The sequence below is a fragment of the Schistocerca piceifrons genome, chromosome 1 (assembly GCF_021461385.2).
Source record: "Schistocerca piceifrons isolate TAMUIC-IGC-003096 chromosome 1, iqSchPice1.1, whole genome shotgun sequence".
NCBI classification, from domain to species: domain Eukaryota; kingdom Metazoa; phylum Arthropoda; class Insecta; order Orthoptera; family Acrididae; genus Schistocerca; species Schistocerca piceifrons.
Window position 1 is genome coordinate 1199429549 of NC_060138.1, and position 18508 is coordinate 1199448056.

The window sequence follows — 18508 nt, forward strand, 5'->3', positions numbered from 1 at the left end:
ACTTTTAACTCTGCCCGATTGATGTAAATCCGTACCCACGGGCAACTAATGTCTTTAATTCCTGTGTGTCTTTGTTTACTTTCCTATATCTAATTCCTGGTACGAAGCGTCAGAGGCAGAATGGCCTCTCTTGGAGTATCCTCCACCTTCTGTCGCAGTCGGGGTGTCGTGCCCTTAGGTGTCTACACTCTGTGAATATGCAACACTCGGCAGTGGTTCTCGTGCCGGCGCCATTGCCGAAAACGCCAAGAGCAACGCGACTCCGGCTTTGGCGGCCATCCTTTGAGCGCCTCCTTCCTTTAGCTGGCAGCAGCCGGGCTCTGCTTAATTGCCGCAGCGGCCCCTGTCTGCGCGGGTCCCGTTGCGGGGGCCGTCTTTCTCGTGGTCGCAGGCGCCCTGCGGAGTCATTGTGAGCTCCAGGTCTTCCGCAGGCGCCGCCGACCGCTCTCCTCTCTCCCCAGCCGGTACTGTTACACAGTGAAAGTCACCGCCCTGGCCGAGCCCGCGCCAGAACGCTGCTTACGGCGCGTCTTGCGCCGTCTCATATGTGGCTGACGGAGGAGGGTCGCTAAGTACTGTAGCTTCTTTTACACGCTACAGTACTAAACTGCGAAAACGGTAACCCAGCCACAGTTGCAGGTTCCCTATCTAACGCCTTCCATGGGACCAAAAACTTTATTTTCAGTACTTCATAAATTTACACTGACGCGCCAAAGAAACTGGTTTAGGCATGACTATTCAAATAGAGAGGTATGTAAACAGGCAGAATACGGCGCTGCGGTCGGCAACGTCTATGTAAGATAGCAAGTGTCTGGCGTAGTTCTTAGATCGGTTACTGCTGGTACAAGATTTAAGTGAGTTTGAACTTGGTGTTACAGTCGGCGCACGAGCGATGGGACACAGAATCTCCGAGGTAGCGATGAAGTGGGAATTTTCCCGTACGATCATTTCACGAGTGTACCGTGAGTGCCAGGAATCTGGTAATACATCAAATCTCAGACATCGCTGCGGCGTAGGAAAAACAGATCCTGCAAGAACGGGACCAACGACAGCTGAAGAGAATCGTTCAGCGTGACACAAGTGCAACCCTTCCGCAAATTGCTGCAGATTTCAATGCTGGACCCATGAACCATGGACCTTGCCGTTGGTGGGGAGGCTTGCGTGCCTCAGCGATACAGATAGCCGTATCGTAGGTGCAACCACAACGGAGGGGTATCTGTTGAGAGGCCAGACAAACGTGTGGTTCCTGAAGAGGGGCAGCAGCCTTTTCAGTAGTTACAAGGGCAACAGTCTGGATGATTGACTAATCTGGCCTTGTAACAATAACCAAAACGGCCTAGCTGTGCTGGTACTGCGAACGGCTGAAAGCAAGGGGAAACTACAGCCGTAATTTTTCCCGAGGGCATGCAGCTTTACTGTATGATTACATGATGATGGCGTCCTCTTGGGTAAAATATTCCGGAGGTAAAATAGTCCCCCATTCGGATCTCCGGGCGGGGACTACTCAAGAGGATGTCGTTATCAGGAGAAAGAAAACTGGCGTTCTACGGATCGGAGCGTGGAATGTCAGAACCCTTGATCGGGCAGGTAGGTTAGAAAATTTAAAAAGGGAAATGGATAGGCTGAAGTTAGATATAGTGGGAATTAGTGAAGTTCGGTGGCAGGAGGAACAAGACTTCTGGTCAGGCGACTACAGGGTTATAAACACAAAATCAAATAGGGGTAATGCAGGAGTAGGTTTAGTAATGAATAGGAAAATAGGAATGCGGGTAAGCTACTACAAACAGCATAGTGAACGCATTATTGTGGCAAAGATAGATACGAAGCCCACGCCTACTACAGTAGTACAAGTTTATATGCCAACTAGCTCTGCAGATGACGAAGAAATTGAAGAAATGTATGATGAAATAAAAGAAATTATTCAGATTGTGAAGGGAGACGAAAATTTAATAGTCATGGGTGACTGGAATTCGAGTGTAGGAAAAGGGAGAGAAGGAAACATAGTAGGTGAATATGGATTGGGGGACAGAAATGAAAGAGGAAGCCGCCTGGTCGAATTTTGCACAGAGCACAACATAATCATAACTAACACTTGGTTTAAGAATCATGAAAGAAGGTTGTATACATGGAAGAACCCTGGAGATACTAAAAGGTATCAGATAGATTATATAAAGGTAAGACAGAGATTTAGGAACCAGGTTTTAAATTGTAAGACATTTCCAGGGGCAGATGTGGACTCTGACCACAATCTATTGGTTATGACCTGTAGATTAAAACTGAAGAAACTGCAAAAAGGTGGGAATTTAAGGAGATGGGACCTGGATAAACTAAAAGAACCAGAGGTTGTACAGAGATTCAGGGAGAGCATAAGGGAGCAATTGACAGGAATGGGGGAAATAAATACAGTAGAAGAAGAATGGGTAGCTTTGAGGGATGAAGTAGTGAAGGCAGCAGAGGATCAAGTAGGTAAAAAGACGAGGGCTAGTAGAAATCCTTGGGTAACAGAAGAAATATTGAATTTAATTGATGAAAGGAGAAAATATAAAAATGCAGTAAGTGAAACAGGCAAAAAGGAATACAAACGTCTCAAAAATGAGATCGACAGGAAGTGCAAAATGGCTAAGCAGGGATGGCTAGAGGACAAATGTAAAAGCAGGTGTTGACAGATGTGAAAATTACTGAACTATCAGTTTAATAAGTCACAGCTGCAAAATACTAACGCGAATTCTTTACAGACGAATGGAAAAACTGGTAGAAGCCGACCTCGGGGAAGATCAGTTTGGATTCCGTAGAAATGTTGGAACACGTGAGGCAATACTGACCTTACGACTTATCTTAGAAGAAAGATTAAGGAAAGGCAAACCTACGTTTCTAGCATTTGTAGACTTAGAGAAAGCTTTTGACAATGTTGACTGGAATACTCTCTTTCAAATTCTAAAGGTGGCAGGGGTAAAATACAGGGAGCGAAAGGCTATTTACAATTTGTACAGAAACCAGATGGCAGTTATAAGAGTCGAGGGACATGAAAGGGAAGCAGTGGTTGGGAAGGGAGTAAGACAGGGTTGTAGCCTCTCCCCGATGTTGTTCAATCTGTATATTGAGCAAGCAGTAAAGGAAACAAAAGAAAAATTCATGGAGAAGAAATAAAAACTTTGAGGTTCGCCGATGACATTGTAATTCTGTCAGAGACAGCAAATGACTTGCAAGAGCAGTTGAACGGAATGGATGGTGTCTTGAAGGGAGGATATAAGATGAACATCAATAAAAGCAAAACGAGGATAATGGAATGTAGTCGAGTTAAGTCGGGTGATGCTGAGGGCATTAGATTAGGAAATGAGACACTTAAAGTAGTAAAGGAGTTTTGCTATTTGGGCAGCAAAATAACTGATGATGGACGCAGTAGAGAGGATATAAAATCTAGACTGGCAATGGCAAGGAAAGCGTTTCTGAAGAAGAGAAATTTGTTAACATCGAGTATAGATTTAAGTGTCAGGAAGTTATTTCTGAAAGTATTTGTGTGGAGTGTAGCCATGTATGGAAGTGAAACATGGACGATAACTAGTTTGGACAAGAAGAGAATAGAAGCTTTTGAAATGTGGTGCTACAGAAGAATGCTGAAGATTAGATGGGTAGATCACATAACTAATGAGGAAGTACTGAATAGGATTGGGGAGAAGAGAAGTTTGTGGCACAACTTGACCAGAAGAAGGGATCGGTTGGTAGGACATGTTCTGAGGCATCAAGGGATCACCAATTTAGTATTGGAGGGCGGTGTGGAGGGTAAAAATCATAGAGGGAGACCAAGAGATGAATACACTAAGCAGATTCAGAAGGATGTAGGTTGCAGTAGGTACTGGGAGATGAAAAAGCCTGCACAGGATAGAGTAGCATGGAGAGCTGCATCAAACCAGTCTCAGGACTGAAGACCACAACAACAACAACAACAACAACAACCATCAACAAGTGTCAGCGTGCGAACCATTCACGGAAAGATCACCGATGTGGGCTTTCGGAGCCTCCATACAGTTCCGACTTGGCCCAGTCCGATTTTCATCCGTTTCCAAAACATGGAGAACGTCTTCGAGGACTTCAGTTTTACGGTGATGAAGCGGTACAAGCAGAGATGGGGTTGCAGCTTCGTCAACAAAAGCAAACATTCTACAATATCGATGTCAATTAACAGGTCTCTCGTTGGGAGAAATGTGTTAGTCGCCATGATAACTATATTGGGAAATCAATATGTGGATATGAAGAATAAAGATGTAGAGCGTTAATAAATTATGTTTTATTTAAAAAGCTTCAAGAGTTTAGACGTAAAAAACTGGGAGACATTACTTTCCAGCACAAGCTCGTAGTCAGAAACCGTGTATATGTCTTCAGCCAGCATAACTCATGACGCGTAATACCGAGAGTATAGTCATCCAGCATTTGAGAGTGAGACCACTCAGTGTCGTGTAAGAAACTTAACGCATAAGTTTAAACCTTTTCGAAACTTTTTCTTGCTGACAATTCCCACAAAATAATGAAAAGGATAAAGTTTATCGCGTACTACATTTCCGCTGTTCATGCGAAACAGCATCTGCTTCAGACATGACTTTTTCATTTATTACTGATTCACTGCTTACGCTATTCGCAACACATTTTTCCGATAAGTTCCAAAGATACCACTGAATGTACATACAAAACCTGTTCGTTGTACGACACACGATTCAGGTCTGACGTCATAGACATTCAGATGCGTGAAAACCCGATTTTCATAAAACGGAGCTTAAATTACGCAAATTGTAGTCATCCAGTATTTCGTAATGAGAACACTTAGCGACATCTAGTTTTGGTTTTTACTGTTTCATTAGTCCATGGACGAATAATATAAAACAATTAAAAACCAACATAATTTAGGTTTTGTGTAGTCATCCACAAAGGTTTTAAGTGCGAAAGTACCCAAAACATTTCGAAGTGATCGGATGTTCTCAGATGTTTTATACATGGGAGTTTCAATTCTTGAAGGTACCTTGGTTGTGGGGTAAGACGTTACTGGTTATATGCTGAAACTGTACGGTTATTTGCGAAGACTACGAGCTTGTACTTTTTGTAACAGATTCTCAGTGCAAAGTCGTGTCCATTCACGAATAACCTTTTTTAGCAGACAGAGGAAGTGAACGGGGTGTAGACCATCTCTTTGTTTTGCAGCTGGTTTCTTTGACAGTTCTCTTCTGAATTTTAATTTGAATGTCGTATTGGTACAAATTCAAATTGCTCTGAGCACTATGGGACTTAACATCTGAGGTCATCAGTCCCCTAGAACTTAGAACTACTTAAACCTAACGAACCTAAGGACATCACACACATCCATGCCCGAGGCAGGATTCGAACCTGCATCCGTAGCAGTCGCGCGGTTCCGGACTGAAGCGCCTAGAACCGCTCGGCCACCGCGGCTGGCGTCGTATTGGTAAGCGTGGCTTTCACAAAACTCACCGTCTTAAGTTTCCTTTATTTTACGTGTATGGTCACAAACTTTTTGTCATCATACTACCGGTTTCCGTCTATAACGATCATTTTCAGATCTGTTTTATAAAAACATGTCCTAATGGACTGCATCCATAGTGGCATCGACAAATGTTACACGCAAAATCAGCACTCATCGTCTTTTTGTCTAATCCTAGTTAGTATCTGAAAGAGAGGATGTCTGTGTATCACGTCGTACTGCTTTCGAAGGTCGCCGAAGATATCTATGTAAGGCGAGGCTCTTAAGTTCTTCTATGTGAGGACGATTTTTGAGGTTCGATATCAGTTCTGCAAGTGACTTGACTTCCTGAATCCAGCTTGGTACTCTCCTATGCAGGAGTGTAGTTGGCCATACACTCCTGTGAGTAATACCATTAGAGAAGAGCTTTTAACTTACTTGTAGGTTGCTTTTTTATTTATTTTGTTTTATTGTTTTGACATTTTGTGGAAATGCCATGTTGTCAATCTAATACTACGAAAGTGGTACATCTCATGGTTAAAACAAAGTTGTGTAAATACATACAGAGCACGTAGTAACCGATTACCAGTTCATGGGCAACACTTCATGGTAACTGGCAACAAGTAAAATTGTTTTACATCATTTAGGGAGAAAAAGGTAAAGTGTTGCACCCATATACTAATTTTTTCTGAGTTCTGGTTCATGACAGATACCGTGAGGTAGTTTAAATAACGTGTGGATATGATATTATCGTCTGACAAACAGTTCTTCAAAAATGGCTCTGAGCACTATGGGACTTAACATCTGAGGTCATCAGTCCCCTAGAATTTAGAACTGCTTAAACCTAACTAACCTAAGGACATCACACACAATCATGCCCGAGGCAGGATTCGAACCTGCATCCGTAGCAGACGCACGGTTCCCGACTGAAGTGCCTAGGACAGTTCGGCCACCGCGGCCGGCTGTCAGGAGTAAACACCGAAGACTTGCGACTACTAGTGTTTCATTGCAACACGACGATGTTCTTCTCCATACTACCTCTTCAACCGTATCAACACGTTCTATGAAATCTGAACGTCTCGAACAACCACATTAGTCGCCCCGAGTGACTTTCATAGAAGCGCTGGAAAGCAAACATTTCAGAACCGATGGAGAGGTGCAAACCGCGGTCGCCGAATGGGTGCATTCACAGCAGATATCCATGCACTACGGAGCTGTGGAATGCGAGCATTACACATGTGGGCTATATCGAAAACTGATATAATTTTTCTCGATTATCTCATCTGCATAATAATTCTATCTATCTGTCGCTGGAGCCTTGTCCCACAGTGACGTAGGGTCAGCCATCGTTAGTCGGATTTGGCATGTTAATGGTTAAGGGGTGGCCGACTGCCATTCCTGCCGCCACCCCGTACCCCCCGGGACGGAATTAGTGTACCCCAACTGGCTGCGTCGAATGTAATCGATGGAATAGTGCAAATGTGTTCAGATGTCTGCGAACCGTGTAACTGAGGCGGAACATGGGGATCAGCCCGGTATCCACCCAGTGGGATGTGGAAAACTGCCTAAAAACCACATCCAGGCTGGCCGGCACATCGGCCTTCGTCATTAATCCGCCGGGCGGATTCGATCCGGGGCCGGCGCGCCTACCCAAGTCCAGTACGCAGCGCGTTAGCGCTCTCGGCTACCCTGGCGGGTCCCATCTGCATAATAATAAGTAATTTAAATTCGAATCAACAACGTACGAGTAGGATCAGAGACAAAACTAGAAAGATCTTATTAGCTGTCATAAGACTCAAGAACAGCGTATGTACGGGGAAATTCTCACGTCAGAATACGTGGCTCCTGTAAGACCATGATGTACTGTGTGCGTCAAAGTGCCCCCTCCCCCGTTACACCTGGCGTTACACGCTTCACATCCCGTTACAGAGTGCTACGAGGGTCTTCATTTCTTCCCTTTCCTCTAAGCCTCTAAGCACTCAGCGTACTCTTGCACTACGCCTCTGCGGCCAACTGCGCGGGGGGAATTAAACGCCGCCCCTTCCCTTTTGCGAGGGCTCCTTCATTATAGCGCCGGTAATGGTCCCCCGCGGCGCGAAGCACACCTGGCCGTCTGCAGAACATGCGGAACCAATCCTCCTGTGCCCCTAACAACTGCTTGCTGTGCCAGTTCCTTCACCACACCTGCTCGCGGACCGCAAGACGCTCTGCCGAACTCCCTAGGCGCTAGTTTTGTGGTTGTGTAGTGTTACGTTATTACGATTACGATCACCTACTCGCATGCAGTGTCTGGAGAGTATCCACCGTGTACGGAACACACACACACACACACACACACACACACACACACACACACCTCGGCCATCTCGGCGCAGGTGGGCCAGCCAGGCTGTCTGGAGTTCTTCCAGGAGATGAGGCATGGTGCGCGGCCGAGGGTTCGCACAGTGAACACCGCAGTCTGTGGGGTCCGACAGGACCCGCGAAAGCTGTAAAGAAAGTTCAGAGAAATATTACACTGTCAAGTAAACCGTACATAACTGACATGATTTTTATTTTTCGTTGCACACTTTTCCGTACCTATTTCAAATCTGGAAATCATTTTACTCTGTCACGTCATGTATAGAAGACATACAGATTTTCTTTTATTATTGAACAACGTTTGTCGGAAATGTACTCATGGTTTCTCGCTACTTTTTATGCAGTGCTGTAAATTACTTTCTACATCTACATCCATACTACGCAAGCCACCTGACGGCGCGTGGCGGAGGGTACCTTGAGTACCTCTATCGGTTCTCCCTTCTATTCCAGTCTCGTATTGTTCGTGGAAAGAAGGATTGTCGGTATGCTTCTGTGTGGGCTCTAATCTCTCTGATTTTATCCTCATGGTCTCTTCACGACATATACGTAGCAGCTAGCAATATGCTGCTTGACTGTTCGGTGAAGGTATGTTCTCGAAACTTCAACAAAAGCCCGTACCGAGCTAGTGAGCGTCTCTCCTGCAGAGTCTTCCACTGGAGTTTATCTATCATCTCCGTAACGCTTTCGCGATTACTAAATGATCCTGTAACGAATCGCGTTGCTCTCCGTTGGATCTTCTCTATCGCTTCTATCAACCCTATCTGGTACGGATCCCACACTGCTGAGCAGTATTCAAGCAGTGGGCGAACAAGTGTACTGTAACCTACTTCCTTTGTTTTCGGATTGCATTTCCTTAGGATTCTTCCAATGAACATCAGTCTGGCATCTGCTTTACCGACGATCAACTTTATATGATAATTCCATTTTAAATCACTCCTAATGCGTACTCCTAGATAATTTATGGAATTAACTGCTTCCAGTTGCTGACCTGCTATATTGTAGCTAAATGATAAGGGATCTTCCTTTCTATGTATTCGGAGCACATTACACTTGTCTACATTGAGACTGAATTGCCATTCCCTGCACCATGCGTCAATTCGCTGCAAATCCTCCTGCATTTCAGTACAATTTTCCAATGTTACAACCTCTCGATATACCACAGCATCATCCGCAAAAAGCCTCAGTGAACTTCCGATGTAATCCACAAGGTCGTTTATGTATATTGTGAATAGCAACGGTCCTACGACACTCCCCTGCGGCACACCTGAAATCACTCTTACTTCGGAAGACTTCTCTCCATTGAGAATGACATGCTGCGTTCTGTTATCTAGGAACTCTTCAATCCAATCACACAATTGGTCTGATAGTCCGTATGCTCTTACTTTGTTCATTAAACGACTGTGGGGAACTGTATCGAACACCTTGCGGAAGTCAAGAAACACGGAATCTACCTGTGAACCCGTGTCTATGGCCCTCTGAGCCTCGTGGACGAATAGCGCGAGCTGGGTTTCACACGACCGTCTTTTTCGAAACCCATACTGATTCCTACAGAGTAGATTTCTAGTCTCCAGAAAAGTCATTATGCTCGAACATAATACGTGTTCCAAAATTCTACTTTGGCTAGACTTCCAATGAAACCTTACTTTAGAGACATCGAAATATTTTTTAAAGGAACACACCGCATTTGACCGTTTTGTTGTTTATTTAAGTACAACCCCGGTCTCGGCCTTCTATGCCATTTTCAAGTATTTGCTAAAAGCAAAAATTTCATACACTGAGACCAAGTAAAATTTCAAAAGATATGTCTTTAATACATATTGCAGGACACTTAACATGTTGTCAAGCTCAAAGCTGGCTATAAATTAAGAAAAATATTTGCTTCCCACGAAATGCCAGATCATCACCATCTTGTAACGGATCAGTAAATAATCGTGGGAGCACGTCATTTTTAGTAAAAACAGGCTTACGGTGGAAAATAAAAGATGAGCACATGTCCTTACAACGTAATGATAGTGAAATCAAACAATATGTGTAATAGAAAACTGAATACTAAAATGACAGAGTGTCATAGTTATATGGCTATTAATGTTAAATGTCCTCAGACAATATACAAAATTATCATCAGGTTAGGTTCCATTCGGAAAGTGGTTGCACTCAGCGACTGTTATGTGATCTACACTCCTGGAAACTGAAATAAGAACACCGTGAATTCATTGTCCCAGGAAGGGGAAACTTTATTGATGCATGCCTGGGGTCAGATACATCACATGATCACACTGACAGAACCACAGGCACATAGACACAGGCAACAGAGCATGCACAATGTCGCCACTAGTACAGTGCATATCCACCTTTCGCAGCAATGCAGGCTGCTATTCTCCCATGGAGACGATCGTAGAGATGCTGGATGTAGTCCTGTGGAACGGCTTGCCATGCGATTTCCACCTGGCGCCTCAGTTGGACCAACGTTCGTGCTGGACGTGCAGACCGCGTGAGACGACGCTTCATCCAGTCCCAAACATGCTCAATGGGGGACAGATCCGGAGATCTTGCTGGCCAGGGTAGTTGACTTACACCTTCTAGAGCACGTTGGGTGGCACGGGATACATGCGGACGTGCATTGTCCTGTTGGAACAGCAAGTTCCCTTGCCGGTCTAGGAATGGTAGAACGATGGGTTCGATGACGGTTTGGATGTACCGTGCACTATTCAGTGTCCCCTCGACGATCACCAGTGGTGTACGGCCAGTGTAGGAGATCGCTCCCCACACCATGATGCCGGGTGTTGGCCCTGTGTGCCTCGGTCGTATGCAGTCCTGATTGTGGCGCTCACCTGCACGGCGCCAAACACGCATACGACCATCATTGGCACCAAGGCAGAAGCGACTCTCATCGCTGAAGACGACACGTCTCCATTCGTCCCTGCATTCACGCCTGTCGCGACACCACTGGAGGCGGGCTGCACGATGTTGGGGCGTGAGCGGAAGACGGCCTAACGGTGTGCGGGACCGTAGCCCGGCTTCATGGAGACGGTTGCGAATGGTCCTCGCCGATACCCCAGGAGCAACAGTGTCCCTAATTTGCTGGGAAGTGGCGGTGCGGTCCCCTACGGCACTGCGTGGGATCCTACGGTCTTGGCGTGCATCCGTGCGTCGCTGCGGTCCGGTCCCAGGTCGACGGGCACGTGCACCTTCCGCCGACCACTGGCGACAACATCGATGTACTGTGGAGACCTCACGCCCCACGTGTTGAGCAATTCGGCGGTACGTCCACCCGGCCTCCCGCATGCCCACTATACGCCCTCGCTCAAAGTCCGTCAACTGCACATACGGTACATGTCCACGCTGTCGCGGCATGCTACCAGTGTTAAAGACTGCGATGGAGCTCCGTATGCCACGGCAAACTGGCTGACACTGACGGCGGCGGTGCACAAATGCTGCGCAGCTAGCGCCATTCGACGGCCAACACCGCGGTTCCTGGTGTGTCCGCTGTGCCGTGCGTGTGATCATTGCTTGTACAACCCTCTCGCAGTGTCCGGAGCAAGTATGGTGGGTCTGACACACCGGTGTCAATGTGTTCTTTTTTCCATTTCCGGGAGTGTATAAATTATAGAGCTCAGCAATCAGTCGTCCCTTTTATTTATTTATTTATTTATTTGCAGGTTTTATTACGCAAATCCTGATTTTGGCTAGTGCCTAGCCATTATCAACGCACTATTTTCTAATATCGATGCATGTTAGTTCCCTGTTGTTCGGGCGTCAGCCACGGTTCTTTGAATACTAAGTACTAACCCTACCATCGGCTCGTACCAACTGAAATCGGGACTGACCTGAGCATGCCACTGTTTTCCAGCCGTCTGGGATCCAACCGATCTGGTCACGAGTCCAGGAGAGGCGCTGCGGGTGATGTAGTCTACAGGAAAGTTGTGAACAAATCCATGAGGATTTGCAGAAAATAAATGCATGGTGTAATGACTGGCAGTTATCTCTCAATATTAGTAAGTGTAACCTACTGCGTACAACAAGACGAAATTCCCCAATGATGTACGAGTACAAAATAAATGCCCAGTCTTTGGAAGCGATAACGTCCGTCAGGTATCTATTGACTATTTGAAATGACCTCAAATGGAACGATCAGATTACACAAGTAACGAGTAAGGCGAACTCTAGATTGCGGTTTATTGGTAGAATCCTGAAGCGATGCAGTCCTTCAAGAAAGGAAATTGCTTACAATACTTTAGTTCGTCCAGCCTTAGAATATTGTTCGTCTGTATGGGATCCTTACCGGTTGGGTCTGATTCAAGAGATTGAGATGGTCCAAAGAAGAGCGGCAAGATTCGTGACTGCTACATTTAGCCATCGCGAGAGCGTTACAAATCGCATAGACAGTTTGAAATGCAACACATTTGCAGACAGACGACGCGCTAAACGGAAGGGGCTGCTCACTAAATTACAAAATCCGATCTACGCCGGGGATGTAAAGTGTACAGGGTGGTCCATTGATAGTGACCGGGCCAAATATCTCACTAAATAAGCGTCAAACGAAAAAACTACAAAGAACGAAATTTGTCTAGCTTGAAAGGGGAAACCACATTGCGCTATGGTTGGCCCGCTAGATGGCGCTGCCATAGGTCAAACGGATATCAACTGCGTTTTTTAAAAATAGGAAGCCCCATTTTCTGTTACATATTCGTGTAGTACGTAAAGAAATATGAATGTTTCAGTTGGACCACTTTTTTCGCTTTGTGATAGATAGCGCTGTAATAGTCACAAACATATTGCTCACAATTTTAGACGAACAGTTGGTAACAGGTAGGTTTCTTAAATTAAAATACAGAGCGTACGTACGTTTGAGCATTTTATTTCGGTTGTTCCAATGTGATACATGGACCTTTGTGAACTTATCATTTCTGAGAACGCGGGCTGTTACAGGGTGATTTCCTGTAAATACCACATTAATGCAATATGTGCTCAAAATGATGTCCATCAACCTCGATTCATTTGGCAATACGTGTAACGACATTCCTCTCAACAGCGAGTAGTTCGCCTTCCGTAATGTTCGCACATGCATTGACAATGCGCTGACGCCTATTGTCAGGCGTTGTCGGTGGATCACGATAGCAAATATCCTTCAACTTTCCCCACAGAAAGAAATCCGGGGACATTAGTTCCGGTGAACTTGTGGGCCATGGTATGATGCTTCGACGACCAATCCACCTGTCATGAAATATGCTATTCAATTCATTCCACCGCACGCGAGCTATGTGCCGGACATCCATCATGTTGGAAGTACATTGCCATTCTGTCATGCAGCGAAACATCTTGTAGTAACATCGGCTGAACACTGCACCATTTAGATTGCCGTCGATAAAATGGGGGCCAATTATCCTTCTCTCATAATGCCGCACCATACATTAACCCGCCAAGGTCGCTGATGTTCCACTTGTCGCAGCCATCGTGTATTTCCCGTTGCCCAATAGTGCATATTATGCCGGTTTACGTTACCGCTGTTGGTGAATGACGATTCGTCGCTAAATAGAACGCTAGCAAAAAATCTGTCATCGACCCGTAATTTCTCTTGTGCCCAGAAGCAGAACTGTACACGACGTTCAGAGTCGTCGCCATACAATTCCTGGTGCATAGAAATATGGTACGGGAGCAGTCGATGTTGATGTAGCATTCTCAACACCGACGTTTTTGAGATTCCCGATTCTCGTACAATTTGTCTGCTACTGATGTTCGGATTAGCCGCGACAGCAGCTAAAACACCTACCTACTTGGCCATCATCATTTGTTGCAGGTCGTGGTTGACGTTTCACATGTGGCTGATCACAATAGCCATATATCAACGCGATATCGACCTTTTCCGCAATTGGTAAACGGTCCATTTTAACACGGGTAATGTATCACGAAGCAAATACCGCCCGCACTGGCGGAATGTTACGTGATACCACGTACTTATACGTTTGTGACAATTACAGCGCCATCTATCACAAAGCGAAGAAAGTGGTCCAACTAAAACATTCATATTTCTTTATGTACTACACGAATTTGTAATAAAAAATGGGGGTCCCTATTTAAAAAAACGCAGTTGATGCCCGTTTGACCTATGGCAGCGCCATCTAGCTGGCCAACTATGGCGCCATCTGGGATCCCCTTTCAAGCTAGACGAGTTTCGTTGTTTGTAGTTTTTTCGTTTGATGCTTATTTCGTGAGATATTTGGCCCGGTCACTATCAATGGACCACCCTGCGTACTATTACCGCCAACTTTCATATCACGCAGTGATCACCATTCAAAGATAACGGAAATTAGAGCTCATACTGAGGCGTTCAGACAGTCGTTTTTCCCTCGCGCGACTCACGAATCGAACAGGGTGGGGGGAAATATGACTTTGGAGCGAATAGTGCCCTCCGCCAGACACCGCTTGGTAGCTAGCGGAGTATATATGTAGATGTAGATGTATTATTAGTAAAGGTACTCGCGTCGGTCGTCTGCTGCCATAACCCATTAACGCCAAATTTCGCCGTACGTCCCACATTGATTTCTGCAGTTATTTCAAGCAGTGTTGCCTGTCTATTAGCACTGACAACTCGACGCAACACCGCTGCTCTCGGTCGTTACTGTGTTGTCCTCGGAGACCGGTAATGTCTGAAATGTTGTGTTCTCGGCGCACTTTTGACGTTTTGGATCTCTGAACACTCAATTCCCTAACGATTTCCGTAATGGAATGTCTCATGCTTCTAGCTCAAACTACCGTTCACTGACCTATTATATCTTGTGTACGCAATACTGCTGCCATATGTATATGTACACATCGCTGTCCCTTGACTTTTTTCACCTCAGTGTATTTTACGGCCATTTGCAGCTCAGTGCTTTTATTGTTGTGAAAATATTTCTCATTTCTTATTGCGTGTTTCTACTTTCTTTTGCAGGTGAGTATCAACTTCCAACCTCATCTTACTGTCGGCGCAGCATGTAAGTAAAGTATAGAGCATAGTGAAGGCACACACAGGTGTACTGGTTCGAGAATACCGTGGTTTCATTTGTGGATAACATCTTATTATACATATTGTATAATCAGTCTTGCCATGATTTTCATCATTTTCGAAACGTTTTTCAATAAGTTTCGTACAGGTATTTATAGAATGTCAGAGTGGTCAATGTTGTCAAATAGTTCCTAACCCGAGGATGTCAACGAATTAGACGCACTATGACTTTATTGCCACGGGTAGGTAGTCCCAAATTACGAACATGGGAAGACAGAACGATAACTGCTCTTTGCAAAAAGAATCTGATACGGTAGCAGTAAATTGCTGTTGCGTACTGCCTGAGTCAATCTTCATGTTTTACTCTGTCTCAAGCTGTGTCGCCTGGTAGAATGAATCACGATCGTTGTTACACTACGTCGATGCTAGCGTCTAGGGGAATGGTTGCTCAACACACCCAACACGCCCTGGACGTAGGCCCGTGGGGGCGCCTCTGCGCTCACGAAGCATTGGCCCGTAATGTACGGTAATTGCGTGAGCTGAGTGTAGACATCTGGTGTGACATGCCTCCGGAAACCTAACAAGGACTTTTATAATCCAAACGACGGAAGATCGCTGTTGAACTGCGTCTAAATTGGCTCATTGACGTTCCTTGCGCAGAAAGGACCCCTAACCCCTAACCTCCTTTGCCATGCTACCCCACTGAATACAAGTAAACCATTGCTGCTTTAATTCCACTAGTATAGGTTCTGTATTACGTAATATACTTCTTCCGTTGTAGACTTCCAGCACCTGGTCTCTTCTTCTTTCTATCAAATTTTCTTCAAAGCGCTTTCTCCACTGTCCAATAGATACAGGTTTCATTGTGTGGGCGGGATTGCTAGCCATTTTCATCTCCCAAAGTGAAACGAGGAGCATAGTATTGGGACAAGGGTGATTCTGGCGCAAAGTACCATTATCCAAGAAGGGGGCGATGATGTCATCAACTGACGTCAGTTGATGACGTCGTCCAAGATGGCGTTCATGACGTCCGTTGATGACGTCATCGCCGTCATCTTGGATAATGGTACTTTCTGCCAGAAACACCCTTGTCCCAATACTGTGTTTCATAGTGACACAGACTTTTTTCCCCATGTTTCGTGGTGTGTCATTTGGATCATGATTACAGTTGCAAGTTTCTAGTACTTCGATGTAACCAGAGGTGACAGGAAAATCCCTAGAAGTGCAATCCGTGCACAGCATAGCCCATTTTCCCAACTGCTATGGTTCAAACGGTTCAAATGGCTCTAAGCACTATGGGACTTAATACCTGAGGTCATCAGCGCCCTAGACTTAGAACTACTTAAACCCAACTAACCGTCGGCAGCTCGTGATCGTGCGGTAACGTTCTCGCTTCCGGTGCCCGGGTTCCCGGGTTCGATTCCCGGCGGGGTCAGGAATTTTCTCTGCCTCGTGATGACTGGGTGTTGTGTGATGTCCTTAGGTTAGATAGGTTTAAGTAGTTCTAAGCTCTAGGGGACTGATGACCATAGATGTTAAGTCCCATAGTGCTCAGAGCCATTTTTTGAACCTAACTAACCTACGGACAGCCCACACACCCATGCCCGAGGCAGGATTCGAACCTGCGAGCGTATCAGCAGCGCGGTTCCCGACTGAAGCGCCTAGAACCGCTCGGACACACATCGGCCGGCCTTTGAGCTATGCACGTCACAGGTAAGACTGGTCTAGCTACTACTCCCAGCTCGACCCTCCACACTTTTCTGAAAGTTCTCCGCTTTTCTCTGACACTCTGCCTTCGCAAGCATGCCTGGAAAGTGGCTCTCTAGAACCCAAACGACATACTGAGTAATATGTGGAACAGTTATCAGCCTGTAGACGAAAATTCGTCCCGACACTTGAGCGACTCTTTGAACCTGTCTCTCCTGATCTCCAGAGAGCAACTGAACTTTCACGGAAATATAAAAAAGGCGGGAGCCAGACGGAGGCAGCTCTAGTAATTATAAAATTGCCCGCTAGCGAGGAGACCATCCGTCGTAAATGGAGCGAAGAAACCCGCCCTGGTGGGACTCGACACGCTAGCTCGGTGGCCGGACAGCTCGGTGGAACCGGACGGAGCGCCCCACGGGCAGCGGGTCTGTCTCCTGGTCGACAGCCGTCCCGTCCCGTCCTGTCGCGCTCTGCGATACGAATCGCGGCCTCTTATCTGGGCCGCCGCTCCCAGTCGCCGAATTACATACTAATGGCCACATTAGGACCACGGATGGCCTCTCGGGATAGAGCAGTCTTGGTCTTTCAATAACTGTAGCGGACCCCAACGCTCGCCCCTTCGAGTTTTATAAAAGTTGGGTGGTAGCTGGTCAGGAGAATGAAACATTAACCAAAACTCTTCACTGTACCTTTCAGTCCACCTCCAGCGTAACCAAGTAAAAGGTTTAACTGAAAATTGCACTACTGGCCATTAAAATTGCTACACCAAGACGAAATGCAGATGGTAAACAAGTATTCATTGGACAAATATATTATACTAGAACTGACATGTGATTACATTTTCACGCAATTTGGGTGCATAGATCCTGAGAAATCATTACCCAGAACAACCACCTCTGGCCGTAATAACGCCCTTGATACGCCTGGGCATTGAGTCAAACAGAACTTGGATGGCGTGTACAGGTGCAGCTGCCCATGCAGCTTCAACACGATACCACAGTTCATCAAGAGTAGTGACTGGCGTATTGTGACGAGCCAGTTGCTCGGCCACCATCGACCAGACGTTTTCGACTAGTAAGAGATCTGGAGAATGTGCTGGCCAGGGCTGTAGTCGTACATTTTCTGTATCCAGAAAGGCCCGTACAGGACCTGCAACATGCGGTTGTGCATTATCCTGCTGAAATGTAGGGTTTCGCAGGGATCGACTGAAGAGTAAAGCAACGGGTCGTAACACCTCTGAAATGTAACATCCACTGTTCAAAGTGCCGTCAATGCGAACAAGAGGTGACCGAGACGTGTAACCAATGGCACCCCATACCATCAAGCCGGATGATATGCCAGTATGGCGATGACGAATACACGCTTCCAATGTACGTTTACCGCAATGTCGCCAAACACGAATGCGACCATCATGATGCTGTAAAAAGAACCTGGATTCATCCTAAAAAAATGACGTTTTACCATTCGTGCACCTAGGTTCGTCGTTGAGTACACCATCGCAGTCGCTCCTGTCTGTGATGCAACGTCAAGGGTAACCGCAGCCGTGGTCTCCGAGCTGATACTCTATGCTGCTGCAAACGTCGTCGAACTGTTCGTGCAGATGGTTGTTGTCTTGCAAACGTCCCCATCTCCTGAGTCAGGGATCGAGACGTGGCTGCACGGTCCGTTACAGCCATGCGGATAAGATGCCTGTCATCTCGACTGCTAGTGATACGAGGCCGTTGGGATCCAGCACGGCGTTCCGTATTACCCTCCTGAATCCACCGATTCCAAATTCTGCTAACAGTCATTGGATCTCGACCAACGTGAGCAGCAATGTCGCGATACGATAAACCGCAATCGCGATAGGCTACACTCCGACCTTTATCAAAGTCGGAAACGTGATGGTACGCATTTCTCCTCCTTACACGTGGCATCACAACGTTTCACCAGGCTCAACTGCTGTTTGTGCATGAGAAATCGGTTGGAAACGTTCCTCATGTCAGCACGTTGTA

At 46.1% G+C, this 18508-nt stretch overlaps 1 protein-coding gene across 1 annotated transcript in view; it reads left to right on the forward strand.

Moving 5' to 3' along the window:
* LOC124779271 (serine/arginine repetitive matrix protein 2) overlaps positions 1–18508 on the forward strand; it is an 874478-nt gene that overhangs the window by 422313 nt on the left and 433657 nt on the right. The gene's annotated exons all lie outside the window — the stretch shown is intronic.